Here is a 17,273-nt window from a genome sequence, read left to right on the forward strand (position 1 = left end):
ACTAGTAAAACTAGGAAAATTAATTTTACATGAAAATATCTGCAATTTTTTTCAATAATTGACTGAAAATGTTTTTATTTATGCTGTTTTGGTTAAAAGTTATCATGTTCTTTCCCAAGTGCCCTGTGGCTAAAAGAAAATGAAAGAGAATGGATCTTGTCTCCAGCTTTCATTTGAGTGTCTGGGAGCATAATGTATTTGCCAGAAACTTGACATAGAGCCTGATTTAACAGCCAGGTAGGAGGGTGGGACGGTGATACCCTGTATCAATCAGATGGATCCCAGTGCTATGTCTGTGCAACCCCGGCTCGCTCAGCACCTCCCCAGCTCTACTCCTCATCATTCTGGATCTCCTTGGCCACTGATGAAGCATGGCTGGACATGCTTCTGGCCCTGGACCTGTTCTACTCACCATGTTCAAGGCAGTGGGACTGTGTGCCTGTGGCTACCTTATTGGTGTGGATGCTGCCTTACTGCCACCACAGGCTCTGGCTTTCCTCACATACAGCACCTGAAAAAGGCTGCTAAGAGAATGAAAATCTGTGAAATCAGTATTGACTGGGGAGAAAATTACCTAGGGAATAGAGTTAGACTTTTTAGCTATATTAAAAAAAAAAATGTAGAGGAAAATGTGCCTTCAAATAAATGTTTCCTGTCTATTTTCAGCAGTATAACAGAGCTGTGCTAAGCTAGAGTAAGCAGAAGCATGAGACACATCCACCCACTTCTAGTGTCTGAAAGCTTCAGAGTAAAAAGGGAGGAAAAGGGTGAAGTGACTTTATCTCATTTATAACAGCCCTAGCAACTGTCTTGAAAAATGTTTAGTCTAGAAACTTAAGCAATAGTGTTGGAGTGCAGAGACTTACATTTTATTTCTGCTACTGTTCTCTTCTGTGGCCTAGGGTTTCTTTTAAATATTTAGTCCTCACCTTCATGGCCCTGACCATGCATCTATTTTGATAAACCCATGTCTGCGTGTCTACATTTCTAAGGCTACCTTAATTTGTAGTTCAGAAATACTCTCGTTTGCCTATAAAGAGCAGAAAAGGCTCCCTGGGGGCCAGTGTTGGTGTTTTCTAGAAAAGAACTGCTACTTGTTCACTTTACAGAAGTTTTTGTCATTAATTTTTATAATTTGGAGGAAAAAAAAAACAATTCTAGGAAGATCATTAAAGAAATGGCTGCCTTAAAATACTAAATGATTATCAGTGTATTTAGTAGTTCCTCCTGACCAGCATCTAAAGTAAGCGTGACTTTAGTAAGAAAATGAATCTACAGTTGTTTAATGTATTCAGCAGCAAAATTAATACAACAGCAGTTGTCGGATAATTTGAACATTGAATTTATAGGAGTAATTTTAATTTACATCAAGCACTGCAGGCAATTTTTATACATCAATTTGCATTTCAGTGTTTATGCTCAGCTGAGGGAAAATGGTGGCTTTTTAAAAGTTGCTGGTATTCCATGAAATTTAATGCAACGTTGCAGGGACTGTAGAAAGAAGATAGTCCTTCTGATGCATTTTAAAACCTAAAGTTTTCAAGAAAAAGGACAATTTAAAAGCCCTTCATTCTATTTAGCTGTAAGAGTAATTAGTTCTGTTTGTATCTCACAGACAGTCTTTGAACACTTGTGATGTTTATTTTGCATTTGTAAACTGCTGCTCACTTTGTTAATTACAAATAGGAATGAAAAGCTTTACCTAGATTATTGCAAAAATGGTCTGTAGTGTTTGACTTCAGAATTAAAATGGCAACATTTTAGCAGTGAATAATTTAATGTTTGAAAATTCTGGATAGATTGAAATAAAGAGATTTTTAAAAGTTAGTTTTTAGAAAAAGTTAGGATAATTTATTTTAAAATGTTATAACACAATACAATAACATAGTTAGTCAGATATACAGCAGGTGTAAAGTGGTGTACATTTATTTAAGTTGGTGTTGATGATGAAAATCCATGTATCTTAATATTACCGTTGTCCTCAAAAATTAGTTTCTCTTCACTGCAAGCGAGAGTGCATATGTGAGCATAGGAAATATAAGCATTCTAAAAAATGAGAAGGATTTTTTCAGACTTTCAAGATCATATCCACCATCTTTTTTTTTTTTTTTTTTGGCTGGAATTTTCTTTTTTGCTGGAAGAATTCCAAGTTACGTATTGTCAGTTAGATCTCAGGATACACACAATTTGTCTTTTCGTTTAAAATAGGCTTCTGGGCTATCTGACAGCAGTTATTGATACGTATCTGACAAACGAGGCCTATCTGTGTGCCACTGAATGACTTGCTGGTTAACATTTGTTTCTCTCTTTGAGGTCTGAGCCACCGTAAAACATTAAGTGAATTGCACTGACTAATTTAGATCCATCCTTAGCCACACCATGAATCCATGGAGACACCTGGCAGGTTCTCCTTCACCAATATGAAGGCAAAAGAGGCTGGCATCTCCTAAACCATGTGTGCTTACATGGCAGCCTCTAGATTTTGCCACAGTGATGCCAGGGTAGGAAATTACGAAAATATCTCATCAGTATTTCTTGTTAAACTTTGTCCCAAGAGCAAATATATACCCTATATTCAGTACATGGTTCTGTTTGTGTAGCCTGTAGCTGAACAAGGTATATTTTGTATGATTAATGTTTCTTTCCCAGCACGCCAACAACCAAGCATGAATTTAGGTATAGCACTTGTCAAGTTTCATTTTAGTGATCATAACCGTGTTTTGTTTTATCTGAATTATACGCATCTCAGCAGCCCTAATTAAAATGGACTGCTGAGAGTGTTCCTTATTCATATTATCCACTCTCTACTAGACACAAAAAACTTCAACACCATTCATTTATAAACATTATTTCTATCCATAGTGAAATGGAGCCATAGTGAAAACAAATGCCTAAGGACATGCAACAAATCCAGAACAGAATAAACAACAGAATTATTCACTAGAACTCTGTGAAACAACTTCTATGGCCTCTGAAAGTTGTACATGCTCCATTTTCCTGTGCAAAGCAATGGTAGATTGCATATTCTCGTTTGTCATTTGTCCACTACACCGATTCACTGAGTTAAAAGTTGCATTAAAATCAGGATGAGTTCTGTTTGTACCTTCAATTCAGCTGAAGAAGTGCTGATACAAGCACGATCTTTTATTTTTTAAATTTATTCGGGAACACTTCTCATTTTTTTTTAATATATTCTGTGGAAGCCTTATTTGTTATGTTTTGTGTTACAGGGCTCTCCAGGTAAGGAGAATACAAATGCTTTGATTATCGTCCCTTAGTCAGTTTTCAGTCTACTCAATATGGATGATTTCCTTTAGGGGAGATTATTTGGCACATACTTCAATTTACTATGATCTACTACTGTATATCACTCTAAATTACTATATGTCTCTTCTCCACTAGCATATAGAACTACATATGTGTGACATAGTTTTTATAATTATGTTTATTTTTTGGAAATTGCGTATTATGTAGTCTACTCCACTGATACTGGCAATGTATACCTTAACAAGTTTGTAACTCAAGCGTTCAGAACAATAAAATCTAGTGATTTTGAATTTTGTATTTGTTTTGAATTGAAATATTAAAGATATTTTTCCTTGTAACAACCAAAATTTTGTAAGTATCTTTTTCCCAGAAGTGCTGTGTTACAGAGTTTTCAGGAGAAAATTCTTCTCTCTTTCAGAAATCATCTGCTGCTGCAGGGTTTGGACGCTACACGTTCAGAAGAAATAAACTGTTGGATTACCTACATGAGAGGGAAGATTCCTGAGCTTGTAGAATCTGAATTGATTCCCTGGCTAGAAAGGTAAATAAAAACAACTCAACATACAATCTACAAATATTATGGTTTGTAGACTCCTAAGACTTTTTTATTCTGCAAGTTAGCAGTGCTAAATAAAAACGAGGGAAAGTTTTCCACTTCTACCCCAATCTTCTGCTTTCTCCCAATCCCACGACTTTTCCTGGTCCTTGCCCCTACTTCTTTTAAGATATCATATTTGGCCTGACATGATTCAGTTCTAAACGCCATACCAGGCCTTCTATCCTCAATTCACATCCATTCAGATGACGCTCTTACCCTTTACACTGGCTTTTCTACTCTCAAACACAAGGATGCTGATAGCCTAGAACCCTCATTTCAGGTCCCTGCTGCATGCACTGCTTTTCCTTCATGTAAACTTTATAAGGAGATCAATAATTCTTCTTTCCTCAATGTAATTTTTTTTTTTTTTTTTTTTTTCTGCTGGAGAGTATATACATTGCCTCCAGCACTGAAATTAATATGATTGGAGTTTGTAGGCCATATTATTTCCAGCTTCCTCTGAGGAAAGCCGTTAGGGAAAACATAGACTAGGGGCTTGTTAATTTTTCTGGAGGTTTGTATTTGGCATGTAAGCTAGATATTGCCCACTCACTAGTTCAGGGGAATATGGCCTTGCTTAAATGATTGTAAACACTATCATGCTCTGCAGTATTTCCTGAAAGATGTTTCGGCTGTTTTCTTTTCCCTTATTTGCTTGTATGGTTCTTTCTTGCTGTTTGTTGTCAAGAGTTCCCATCAACAGAGTATGTATATCATCATTAATATCTTTTGTTTCAGAAATATTGCAACTCAGTCAGTAAAATAGTTTCTGAATAAAAATTGGTCTTTCTGATTCTAAGTAGGCTAATATTTTCACAGACAAACTAACAGAACCTACTTTCAAACTTTCCAAAATATTACTTTCACAATCCTGTTAATGTATAAGAGATTTTATTACCAGAAACATAGATTTATACTGTTTATCAGCTATAAACTAGACTAGATATTAGGATGAAATTACTTACTGTGAGGATGGTCAGACACTGAAACAGGTTGCCCAATGAGGCTGAGGATGCCACCTCCCTGGAAGCGTTCAAGACCAGGCTGGATGGGGCTGTGAGTAACCTGGTTTAGAGTGAGGTGTCTTTGCCTTCAGCAGTGAGTTGGAGCTACATGATTTTGAATGTCCCTTCCAACACAAACTATTCTGTGATTCTGTAATATTTCCAGTAAAAGGAAACTAGTTTTTATAGAACAGTACATGGTGATTGGCTGCTGGGAATGTATGATAAAGAAGGAAGAGAAATGTTATTTTACATCTTGGACCTGTGCTTATTTATTTGTTTAGTTTAATAAGATAACCATAATTTCAGTTCAAAAAACAAATGTAAAATTAATAATGGCTTGACTCAGCTTTGTAAGATTAATTATCATTAAAAACTTGTGGGTCAGGTTGATAATGAGGTTGCATAGTCTTATCTTTATTTGTATTCAGAATGATTTTTTATTACTGATAGGAACAGCATATAAAATAAAAATGTCAAATATCCTGTTCCAAACGAATAATATAATAGAAGTGTTGTTCAATACATGAAGCTATGTGCAATTGACAAAACGTATGTTTTGATGAGTGGGTGTGAGACAATGTTTTCATATAGGTATGCATTTGTGCCTTTATTTATTTGTGTATCCATACGGATTAACTTTCTAGAAAATTTAAAATTATAAATAATATTTTAGAGCAGATACCAGAGGTAAACCTTCAGGAATTTTATTTTTCCTTTAGCAATGCTTTGCTCTGCATACTTAGGATTAAATTTACCATTAAATTAACACAGTTGGAGATGTTATATTTTGTATTTAAGATGATGATTTGAAAAGCTTCATCATAAAAAGGACACCCAGCAACCCAGTCTGGCTGTGATGGTAACATTTTAGCAGTAACTAAGCCAAATTGCTCCCAGTAATTCAGGTGAAATCCATGCTTCAGATATTTCTTCAAAATTGGGTTATATACAGGAGCTGCAAAATCAGCAGCTATGCTTCACATCTCCTGATGGTATAAATTAATTAAACTTAAGCTAGTTTTCACCAGAAAAGTAAGTCTAGCACATAGGTATGATATTTGTAGTGATTAAAACTCTGCATACTGTTGTTTTTGAGGTCTTGGTAGCATTTTCCTTCTTCCACCAAATTCATTAATAAATTTATATTCAGCAATTGTACCTAAGCAAATAAAGGAAAAGTAAATTCCTCCTACAAATAGCAGCAAGCAGTCTTTATTCACAACTGAACTGGTAATAAAATTTAGCTCCGATCCCTCCTAGAGGTCAGCTGCAGTTATGGCAGCAATGCAGGCAACAGTTAGGGCAGCAGCTTCGGGTTCCCAAGGCAATTTCTAGTTTATTCTGAAGTTTTTTTTTTTTACTTACTGATAACCATGGTCTTAAGCAATCAGACTAATTAACAAAAGCATGCTGATTCCATTTGTGATATTAACTGAAACCCGAAAAGATGGGAAAAACAATGATTTTGATAAAAGCAAATCACCCTGACTTCAACCTTGATTTGGCTCAGCAAATGTCGATGCATTCAATAGTGCTCATACAGAGTGTATGGGACTTTGGGGAGAATACTCTTATCTGTGTGAAACAATTCTGCACCTCATCTCTGCTCTATGGCTAAATAGTTCTGTGGAACAGATTATGGAATTCAACATTAATTTGAGATTTAGAGTCACAAACATGCCTTAATTTTACTTGATTACAGCATTATTGCTGCTTTCCATTAGATATGTGTGATTCTTGGGGACTCAGAATAGAATAAACTAATTCACAGTGCTTATATACCCCTATGACTATGAAGTAGGGTGTTTGGAACAGGGAGTGTGTACACTGACTAGAAAAATCTTTTCTGTATTTTTAAATGAGAGGAGAAAAAAACACAATATTTAAATCATTTCAAGTGCCAGAACACCCTCAAAGTGTCTGGCAGCTCTTCCTGAACCCGAGAAGTTGAAATTCAGCAGCATATATGAATACTAACCAACTGGTCTTCTCTTTGCCTGTGTGCTTTCTAGCAAGTTTTGCAGTTCAGCTTTTCCAAGAAACTCTTCCCTAAATATCTGTTTTAAAATTTGACAGTTAGAGCCAATTACCATAAAGAGGACATATTGTTTCATCAGCATTTTCCATTTCTTGTGTGATTGACAAGATGGGCTGGAATTTTAAAGCTCTCTATTACATAAGTCTTTCATTTTTAAGGAAGGTGCATGTCTTTTTGTCCATCTGCTTCTAAACTGGGTATATTCCAGCTTGAGCAATGCATAGCTGAAGAGATAGTCCAAGAAAGGAGTAGCAACTGTGTACCACTTGAGCTTCAAGAGAGAAGTCATTTTTCTGCTCTCCATAAAATCAAAATAATCTACATTTTGAAATTACTGTTGACTAGCATGTCTGGAAAGCAGACACAAGAATTTTTCTTGCATCCTGTTCTCTCTTTATCTTTTCCGTGTTTAAATATTAGCACGTTCTCTGAAATAGTAAGTGTTGAGAACCTTAACTACAGTTGAACTTGAAGTAAAGAATGTAGGGAAATGGAAGTGCATGTATATGTTTATTGAACTCTGATTTACTTTGCATAACTACATTAGTGTAGTTTGTCATCTCCATTAGTTTTTGTCATCAAATGCATATGTAGCAAGAAAAAGATGTCATTTCCCACTGAAATATACTACATGCAAACTTTCTGTTCAGATTTTGCTGTGATATCTCTCAGTAAAAGGATTTCCATTTGCTACTCTTTAAAAAAAGAATTAGATTTTGTATTCTGTACCTTTGTACAAAAATTGGAACTTCTGTGGGAATTACACATTCAGCAGAGGCACACAAGTAATTCATTCTAAAACTCTAATGTTCTGTACCTGAAATGTAATATTTTTCCCTAACAATCACTTGCAAGTACTGCTTTTCTGCCTTCTAGTGCCCTGTACACGACTTAGAAGTACACAGCGTAGTTGTGTTTCAATGATATCGAAGAAATGAGACACATAAGGTTTCATACTGTATACTTATCTTGGAATAGGTTTACTTTCCTTGGCCTGTTCCATTAGGAAACTTTAAGGTGCAAAATACGTGAAATGTTCTTCCGTCTTGCACTTCCATGTTATTTGCAGATGCCTTGTCTATAATATTTGTTTCCAGAAGGAACTTCGCTTCCACTTCTCAAAATCCTTCAAAAGCCATTTCTGTTTACTGTCATGAGATTGTGGATTTTAAATAAGTTTTTGTAAGATAAAAATTAAATAGCTATAGATAACTGCAGTTTGATTTAAATGAATGACTCCTACTGCATTGTGAAGTGAGGACAAAAATATGTTAAAAGATAATGACATGCCATAGAATATAAGAAACTAAGCAAGGCACCTCATTACAGTGTGCATGCAACCTGGAATGAACAAAAGGTCGAGAATGGAATTGTCACTAAGGACCTCAATTTTAGGAAACAAGTCATATATGAACAAGGTGTTGTCATGAAAGATTTTTTGTCCTTTCATCAAACTTTTTATTGTACTTTTGATTGGTGATCTCAAACAGAAAAAGTAACACTGTACCAGGCAAAATTACTGGATGTGTATTTAAACAGCACATTAAATAGCTGAGCTGTGTGAGTTAGTGATGTTTAAGCCATTGGCTCACATCTGTAATAACCAGTAGTTCTTTTTCTTCAGCTGGAGCTTTTCGCTTTCACAAAGGGAATATAAGACATTAAAAGAGGTATCTGCTTTTATTTTTTCCATACTTCTATTCTCCCTGCAAGTCTAATGTTGCACTGACTGATCTAACACTTGAAAGCTCAGTGAAATAGGGCCTCCACTTACAGTAACCTTCTGTAACTCAAGTCCTCTTTCTTTTGTTTAAATTCCCACAAGTGGCTTTATTTGCTATTCTGAAATGAGCTACAATAACAAACTAGTTTTCAGGTGTCTGTGATTACCATATTACTGTTAGGACACTTTTTATCCTAATATTACAGGGAGTTGTTCTGGTTTGTCTTAAGACTGTCTCATTTTCTTTCTCTGATACTTCTTTCTTCATACAACGGGTTCAAATAGTGTTCCGTGACTACTATTTACATCCTTTTTACACTGAATCTTCTTCAGAAAGGCTGATGGGGAGGGGAACATTAAAGAGAAAACTCATTTAAGTAACGATGAGATTTTTCTCCATGATGTAAAGAAATTACTCCATTGTTAGCATAGTCAACTTCTGTGCTGATGTGTGAAGGTCCATGCTACTGCTTATGAGAAGATGCAGGGTCTGCTCAAACCATTAAAGACTGAGTTTTGAAACCTTTGCTCACACTAATAAGCAGGTGGTCATTAAGGTAGGGTCACAGGAGAGAAAGCATCTGTTCAAATGTCTCAGTAAGAGCTAAACAGTAAGTTCTCATAGCCATAATGCAGTGTTATTGCAGCAGTTTAGTACTGGACTCTTTGGTGGAAATCTTTGAAACAAAATATGCATTTGTAGGCTGTCAACGGTTTATGGGCTGGTCCGGCCCAGTTCCATGACCAGCAGGGCGGAGGGATCTGCGGATCCGCGCCTCGGGGAAAGGGGAAGCAGGGGACCCCAAAATACTTGAAAACAACAGCACTGATCTGAGGTGGAACAAATGATTTTACTAAATATAGTATTAGTAAAATACAATGAGAGAGAGAGAGAGAGAGTCTGTTTGAATTGTATAGACCTCACCACAATGCTGGGATGAGAAGTGCAGTCCAGTTGAGTGACTGAAGTACAGATGGCGAAGTGCAGATGGCGAAGCGCAGGCGGCGAAGTGCAGATAGCGAAGCGCAGACAGCGAAGAGCAGGTGAAGAAGAAAGAATCAGGTGACCTTGCTTGGAGTTATATCCCCTTGCTGACCGCAAAGTCTCCTGGGGAAATGTAGTTCTTCTCTGACGGACGAACATTCGGCAGATATCAAACCCCACCCCCAGTGCATTACATGATGTTATGGTGTGGAATACTGATGACCAAAAATCATAAAACCATGACATAGGCTAATAATTTTGTGGTTGTTATTCTAATTCTATGCTGAGATTTAAAACTTAAATATAGGATTAAGCAGAACAGAAAGTTTCACTCTGGCAGCTTTCTTTAAAAATACTCAGTTTAATGCATACTTATATATAACTCTGCTTATGAGAAAGAGGGAGACTTAACAAGAAGGGGAAGTAAACGTAGAAAAAGGGAAAAGAAGGAACGAGGGGAAACAGCTGAGGAAGGATGATGTGCTAAGTTATTTTCACCTAAGGCAATTTTTGGAGATTTGCCTAGAGGAGAATAAAATATAATAAATGCACTGTTACCTAGGCTGTTGTGTGTACCAGTGTATGTGTCCCCCCATGTGTGAGTAAGAGAGAAGACAGAAGTGCATTCATATACGCTTAGTTTCAAACTTCTTTTCTTTTAGGATCTTTCTCTTCCATTATATATTATGTGTGAAAGGAGTCAGCAGCATAGCTTTTGCTGAACACCTCATAATTTAGAAGACAAACTTGGAAAACCTCCAGTATATCTGCCACTCTAATTTATACCTTTGAGGATTAAGATGTCCAGAAAAGCCATGAAAATGACTAAGTATATTCCCATTTGATCAATTACAGCGCCTCATAAGAAAATGTAAGGGTAATATCTACACATATATATTTAATAGATGTCATATACAACCTGGGAAATATACATAATCAGCGCATATATTAATTTAATAAGTCAGTTAACATTTTTATTAAAAGTAAACCTCAGGATTATTCTCTATAAGACTGTGTCTGAGAAAGAAATAAACACAAGCTACTTCACTTGTTTGTCAGACATCGAGCTTTTGACATAGCTGAGGTTTCTGTAGATCATATCACTTGTCAGTTCTTTGACTTAAGGTGAGAAGAGGGGAAAAAATCTATTGGAGAGAGAGCTGCATACTTTTGTGGTCCAGAATGTGCATTAGTACATTTTTCTTTTTGTGCATTTTTCACCACTTATCTACCTCTTCCCACTCTTCTCTCTTACTCCCTTTTTTTTTTTTTTTTTTTCTCCATCTCATGAATATTTCTTTAGCTTCGCCTCTATTGTTTCGAGGAATGAAAATTTCTTTGGTTGCTTTTTCTTTTTGTTCTTTGTTTGTTTGTTTCTCTGTTTGTTTTTGTTGTTGTTGGTTTTTTAACTGCAACAGAGATGTAAACTTTTCCTCTCGTTTCTTTTCTTCCACTTCCATTCTTTGGGATGTTTTCACAATTGTGCATCAGAAGTGGCATGAGAAGTATTAAATCCTTTGCCTTCTTCCATATGCCAATGAGAGCTACGTAATTATTATGAAGCAAGGAATTCAGTCAAGAGAAAAATAAGCTGCAGAAGAAAAAGCGAAAGCATTCTTTAAAATTTTATTCAAGTTGATATTATTGCATTGGAGTTAAACTATATTCAGTTTCAATTTAGCAGACTCGAAAATGCCAGGAAAAGAAGTAGATTTTATTAGCCAGATGTAACATTTTGATTATACTTAGAGTAAATTCGAAATATAGGTTTGCTAATACCGTAATGTTTACACATTATATTTCCTTATACTTTTGAGATACCAACTTTTGGTTACAGTAAGCTAGGTACTCAAGATAACATTTTGCTGTTAAGGGCTTATTGTCTTTGTTTGGAATGCCAAGGGGCACAAGGCACTATAACTCTGTTAAGAATCCCTCTGTGCTAGAAAATGTTATTTGAGAAATGGAAAAGAGATTATTATTCCAACTGCCTGCATAGTGGAAAAGAGTTTAGCAGAAAGCTACTGAACAGAATAGTCAGAAAAGTTTCTGATATTGAATGTGTCCCCATACTCATGCCAAGACTCCAGAGATGCAATGCAATTACTTGAAATGTGGCAGATGCAGAACTAACAAATGCAGGGTATTCATACTTTTTATATAAGTTTTTCTGTGTCTATTATCATAGTACTGTACATTCTGAAAGAATGAAAAATAGCAGATAACATGGAGGTACCTCTACTGACCTCTGAAAAGTTGTTCTGTATTAGTTCTGTTAAAAATGAATATGAAAATTTAAGGTAGAGTTTCTAAATTTCATAGAGCGCACTGCCCCTACAAACTTGAATACTGGCAGAGACAGAGAGAGTTTTAGCCTTCAGAAATGCTTATATTTTTTTCAAAACTTTCATTTACTTAAATAACTAGGCAAAAAAACTCGGGACAATACCATCTGCTCGAATCAGTACTGTCAGTATTGTTTTCTCAAATGTATTCCTCTTGTGTCAGAAATTTCCTTGATTTCTGACCATGAAATGGCTCTCATATCCACAGGTATCCCATGGGTGTATTTGGATGTGGCTGTGCTGCCTGACCAGGAGACAGTGATTGTTGGCTCAAAAGTAAGACACTTTAGTCTTTCAGCCAAGTAAAGTTGTCACAGCAGTGATGTTGCCATGCATGGCATTTATGGAATAATGTGTATTTATCCACTGTTGCTACTAAGCAGCACAAGCAAGCTAGTAAAGCTCCTATCAACCATAACAGCTGTTAAACCTTTAAAGCATTACTTCAAAATTAGACCCTGTGTTTGCAAATCCAGTGCAATGCAAAAAGTGCCATCTGGCTTAGATCTGTCTGAGTAAATCAACTTCTTTTGTGAGATCACAGAGAGACATCTAAAATAATCTAGAATGAGTTTGTGTCAAGAGGTTACAGTAGTTGACAGAAGCGTTAACTTCTGTGCGGTTGGATAGTGCTACACACCGCACTTGATCATTATATGGACCCAAAGTACTCTCAGCAATAGGAAAGAGACGGGATCTCTTGTAAAAACCTGTTGGGCCTTAACAGATATGAGCATGCATGATGAAGAGATGGAGTTCTACAAGTCATAATAAATTAGAGAAATTTTCTGGAAACAAATGTCCTCACTTTATGTTCTGTAACATCTGAACACTGAATCAACCACTTTGTGGTGGGAAAAGAATTTTCAGGCAACATAGAAGTCATCTCCAATCCATAAGCACCTAATTATCAAAATCACTGCCCAAAGTTGAGCAGTGATTACAGTTCATGGAAAAGGGAAGTGCTTCTGGAATACTGAAATGGACATTTTTATCTTGAGGAACTTCACATACAAGCTTAGTGCCTGAATATTTTTTTTCTAAACAATGGTTATGAAAGACTAGAAGTTTAAACTGTTTGTCAGTTATTTTTTTAGACTCTGTTTAGAGATGGGAGACCCTGGACACACAACATTCAAAGACAAAAGAGACCCAAGGACTAACATTAAAGGAGTGAACAAATAACATACAAGATATTGGTAGCGAAATACTCAAATTTTATGGAATTTTCTACTGATTGAGTAACATCTTAGGATTCAGCCTACACACAAATTAGGTGTGTGATGTACTCATTTTAACTTTTGGGTTACCACACTCAGTGAGACATAGTGCTACTGCAGTAAGAATTTGTTTTTTAATTTTTACAAATTGCCTGTATAAAGCTCAGGCATAATGTAATTTTAAATCAAGCAATTTAAAATCACTGATTCAAATTACATCCCTACTGTTTTGACTTTTTCTGAAGAGACAGGATTAAATATAAGATTTTTTTATGAGAGAATATTTCATAATGTTTATGTGACTGGTTGGTAAGGAACTTGTGATTTGTAGTATTAAAGAAAAAGAATAAAACATCTTACAGCAGCATTGTTGCAAAGCTTTTAGAGACAGAACATTCAGGGCATGTAAAACTGCAGTTACTATAGTAACAGATCTTAGTCCTTTATATATAAATGTGGAGAATCTGGGGAGGCACAATCTGACATTGCTGGGCTATGAAGATAGTCACATTTGTCACTGTTATCATAAATTTGAAAAAAGCCCCATTTGCAGTGGTGCATGTAGAGAAGGTAAAAAGAAATACATGGGGGTTAGGCATGTGTGTGAGAAGCTCCAAAATTGTTTTGGAGAGCGTGTAATAGAATGGAATCCGTTGATTTTAAGTAGAGAGTTTTTCTTTAATCTAAGAGGACTCATAGTTTAGAGTAGTACGTAATGGACAATCAGTACTATTTCAAATAGTTGTACAACTTTCTTGCTCATTTTTAGTCCTATTCTCAGTATGAATGAAATATGTAAACTTTTCGCATTAAAACAGTACTTGAAAGCCAAAAGCAGAGCCTTGTCTGGATTGGCTGCTGGGAATTTTCCTGAAAAGCCAGTCAGGAGATGAATATGAATTACAAGTTTGAAAACAACAGCAATATTGCAGTGGTATGTCTCAGAGGTAGATATGAGCTGAGATACTGTGATGACTTGCCATAGTTGAATAATTAAAGACATATAATATATGGATTAGCTAATTAAACTGTGATGCATATAGTTTTCTTGGACATCTAAACAGTGATGTATGGGATTATAGAGCCAATTGGCCTTCCTTTCTTGTCTTCTTTTCCTGGCTTTTCTCTAGATAGAACATACCAGCCTGCCATTAATATTTCAGTGCTTGTTGTGGATGGTGAAGATTTGAGCTGAATTAAAATATCCTTTAGTATCTGGAGCACTTTAGTTATGTGTTTACTAGAAGAAGTTTGAAGAGTGACACATCTTTACCATATAGTTAATGTGAAAGAAGGAGAGAAAGAAAGAAAGAAAAGAAAAGAAGAATTCCCTTGCTACTATTTAGATAAGATTAGGAAAGGTTTAAAGTAGTAATAAAAAAAACATTATGAGCTGTTCTATTCTGACAACACAGTCACTTACATTTCAATATGATGAGAATAAAAAGCTTAAGAAGATAATAAGGATGCTATCTATCACCATAAAGTAAGGATGTGTTGACAGTTTTACAGAACTCAGGTTTGCCACCTATCAGCTAATGAATGCAGTGGGTATTTTAAACCAGCATTAAATTTAGATGCATGAATCGATTGAAGCTGCTGTTGTTACTTGCTTATTAAAAATAATATAGAGACAGTGGTCTCTAAGTGTTCTGGGGGGGATCTTTCCAATACTTCCATTCAAACTATTTCAATTTATATAACTAGAGCACATAGACAACAATTATGACTTAAGCTAATTCTTCAGTTGTCTGGAAATCTCAACTTTACTATTATACATATAAAGGTGATATCAGTCATAGACATAGAAGGTACAAATAAGAGGTTTTTAAGATATAAATTCTGCATTAAAACAAAACAGTAATTTTGAAAGTATTGAGGAGAATCCAGGCAATCTAGTACCTGATCCAACAAGTAATATCTTCTGTCTTTTAATTCTGTCATGTTATGGATATATTAAGATTTCAAATAATAATGAATACTAGAAATCAGAAGAATGCAACATTTAATTATTCTGACAAAAATGTGATGATTTTCTACAAGAAACATTAGAAAACAAAGACAGCTTATACACATACTTAAAATCTCTACTAGATGAAGTACTGTTAAAGATTACAGCATATGCAGACCAGCTCATAATGAATTTATGATCACATCAGATTGACAAAAATCTTTATTCACTAAAAACTTGAATTTTCATGCAGTACAAACCTTTTGCTGTCTTGACTCAATTTCAAGGAAGAAATTAATGCAAAAGAAAGCAATACATTTAGAAAACAAGGAAAAAACATTACTCAAAAAGGAAATATTCTTTTTTTTTTTTTCCTTAACTGATTTCCTAAGAGACCTAGGTGCCAATTCTAGAACTACAGTAGAACTCATATTCCATCTACTCTTAAATTTTCTCAAGATGCGAGAAATATAGATTCGGTTCTGCTGTCTGTAAAACTCAGCAGACAGACAGGAACTTAGCTATACTGCTTTTCCAAGTCAAGTGATGTGGGGTATTTGAAGATGGGTTTCTCTTAATCTTTCCTATTTAAAGTGTTCCACTTTGCAAAAATAATGAATAATTCATTGGACAAGAAAAAAAGAGAAAGTAAGAACTCTGAACTGAAGCATCAATTATTCATACAACTTTATATCCCATGACTTTGAGTGGAGAGGTGAATAGTAGTCAAAAGTCTATGTCAAAAATCTTCTCAAAGATTATCTTTTTTCATATCTGTATCCAAACTGCATATATGATATGAGAAAATTATATCATTTCTATGAAAAAGTCAAGATCATATATTAATAAAATACATAGTTTGGTGTCATCATTTAGTTGACTCTTTATGTGTACTTTTAGTTCCCTTTTATTCGTGGTAATATCGAATCTTTCAGTACTACCTGCTCTTGCTACCCAGATTTCTTTAGATTGTGCAGTAATTGCTTTTTTTCCCCAAGGACATTCTGATTTTAGATGTGGGGCTGATTTAAACAAAACTTGAATCTAAACTAGTGTATCAAAAAGTTTCTTTAACAAGAATAAAGGACAGTGAAATCATACACAACTGATAATTTGATTTAGGTGTTCTTTTTCACAGGCTTATAGTAGTTTAAAGCCTACCGGAGCCCCACAGAGTACGTTAGCCAGAATACTATACAATCTATTGACTCTTTCCAATAAATCTCATTGTATAAACTTACCATTTCTTTATGGTGTGAATTAATTATCAACCAAAATGTGGTATGTATAAGAGTTTTAAATGGTAAATGGCAACATGATGCAATCATTTGAGTTGTGCAACAACTTTTTGAATAATTTTTTATACTGATAAAAAGCGACTTGATTTAAAAACGATTCATAATGTATATAAAAATATATAAGTACAGCATCTATAAAATCTTAATACATATTTTATTATGCATTTTTAGTACATTACGAATGATAAGTATGTGACAAAAGGTGCCACTATGAAACTATTTATTAGGCACTCTGTTTTTAGTTATGCTATATGCTGCTCAAGAGCATTCAACAGAAAGTGAATAAAGTTATCAAGGTTACAGTAAGCTATTTATAATGAAATATGGAAGCTCATAATTAAGTACTGCAAATGATGACAATAAGTTGACAAGTTAGAATTATACAATAAACTGTTGTCAGATACAGAATACCCCCTGAGGTGTTCCATCTTTCTTTGAAACATGGCATATGGAGCACTCATTTCAAATTTTCAGCCTCTGGAGTGTAACAAAATGAAACTGTATCCATCACAAATCCTCTAACGAGTCTTTGAAGAAACATATGTAGTATATTTGAAAGAATAATTTTTGGAAATTCAAGAGCTACTTCTGTTGTTAAATGGTTGATTGATATCCTGCATGTCATTTTGATACTGACAAAACAATTCAAAATACAGAATTCTCAAAAGATGGATGAATTTATTCTCTTTATCCAAATCTGAAGAATATAGGTTTTTGGTGTAAACTTTCTAACTTAATATAATCTAATTCTTCTGGATTTTTCAAACAAGTACTCCCTATTACAGTATAATTTGATACTCTTAAATCTTTCTTTTCTTTAATCTGTTCAAAGAAACAGGCT

At 34.9% G+C, this 17,273-nt stretch overlaps 1 long non-coding RNA gene across 1 annotated transcript in view; it reads left to right on the forward strand.

The window, feature by feature from the left end:
• Positions 1-3,731: 3,731 nt before the first annotated feature.
• Positions 3,732-17,273, forward strand: part of LOC122181035 — a 68,803-nt gene continuing 55,261 nt past the window's right edge. The window contains exon 1 of the long non-coding RNA XR_006179305.1: positions 3,732-3,808. This is a non-coding gene — a long non-coding RNA (uncharacterized LOC122181035). The remainder of the gene's footprint in view (positions 3,809-17,273) is intronic.

The sequence above is a fragment of the Lagopus leucura genome, unplaced genomic scaffold (genome assembly GCF_019238085.1).
Source record: "Lagopus leucura isolate 7727_CA_CO unplaced genomic scaffold, USGS_WTPT01 Super-Scaffold_100009, whole genome shotgun sequence".
NCBI classification, from domain to species: domain Eukaryota; kingdom Metazoa; phylum Chordata; class Aves; order Galliformes; family Phasianidae; genus Lagopus; species Lagopus leucura.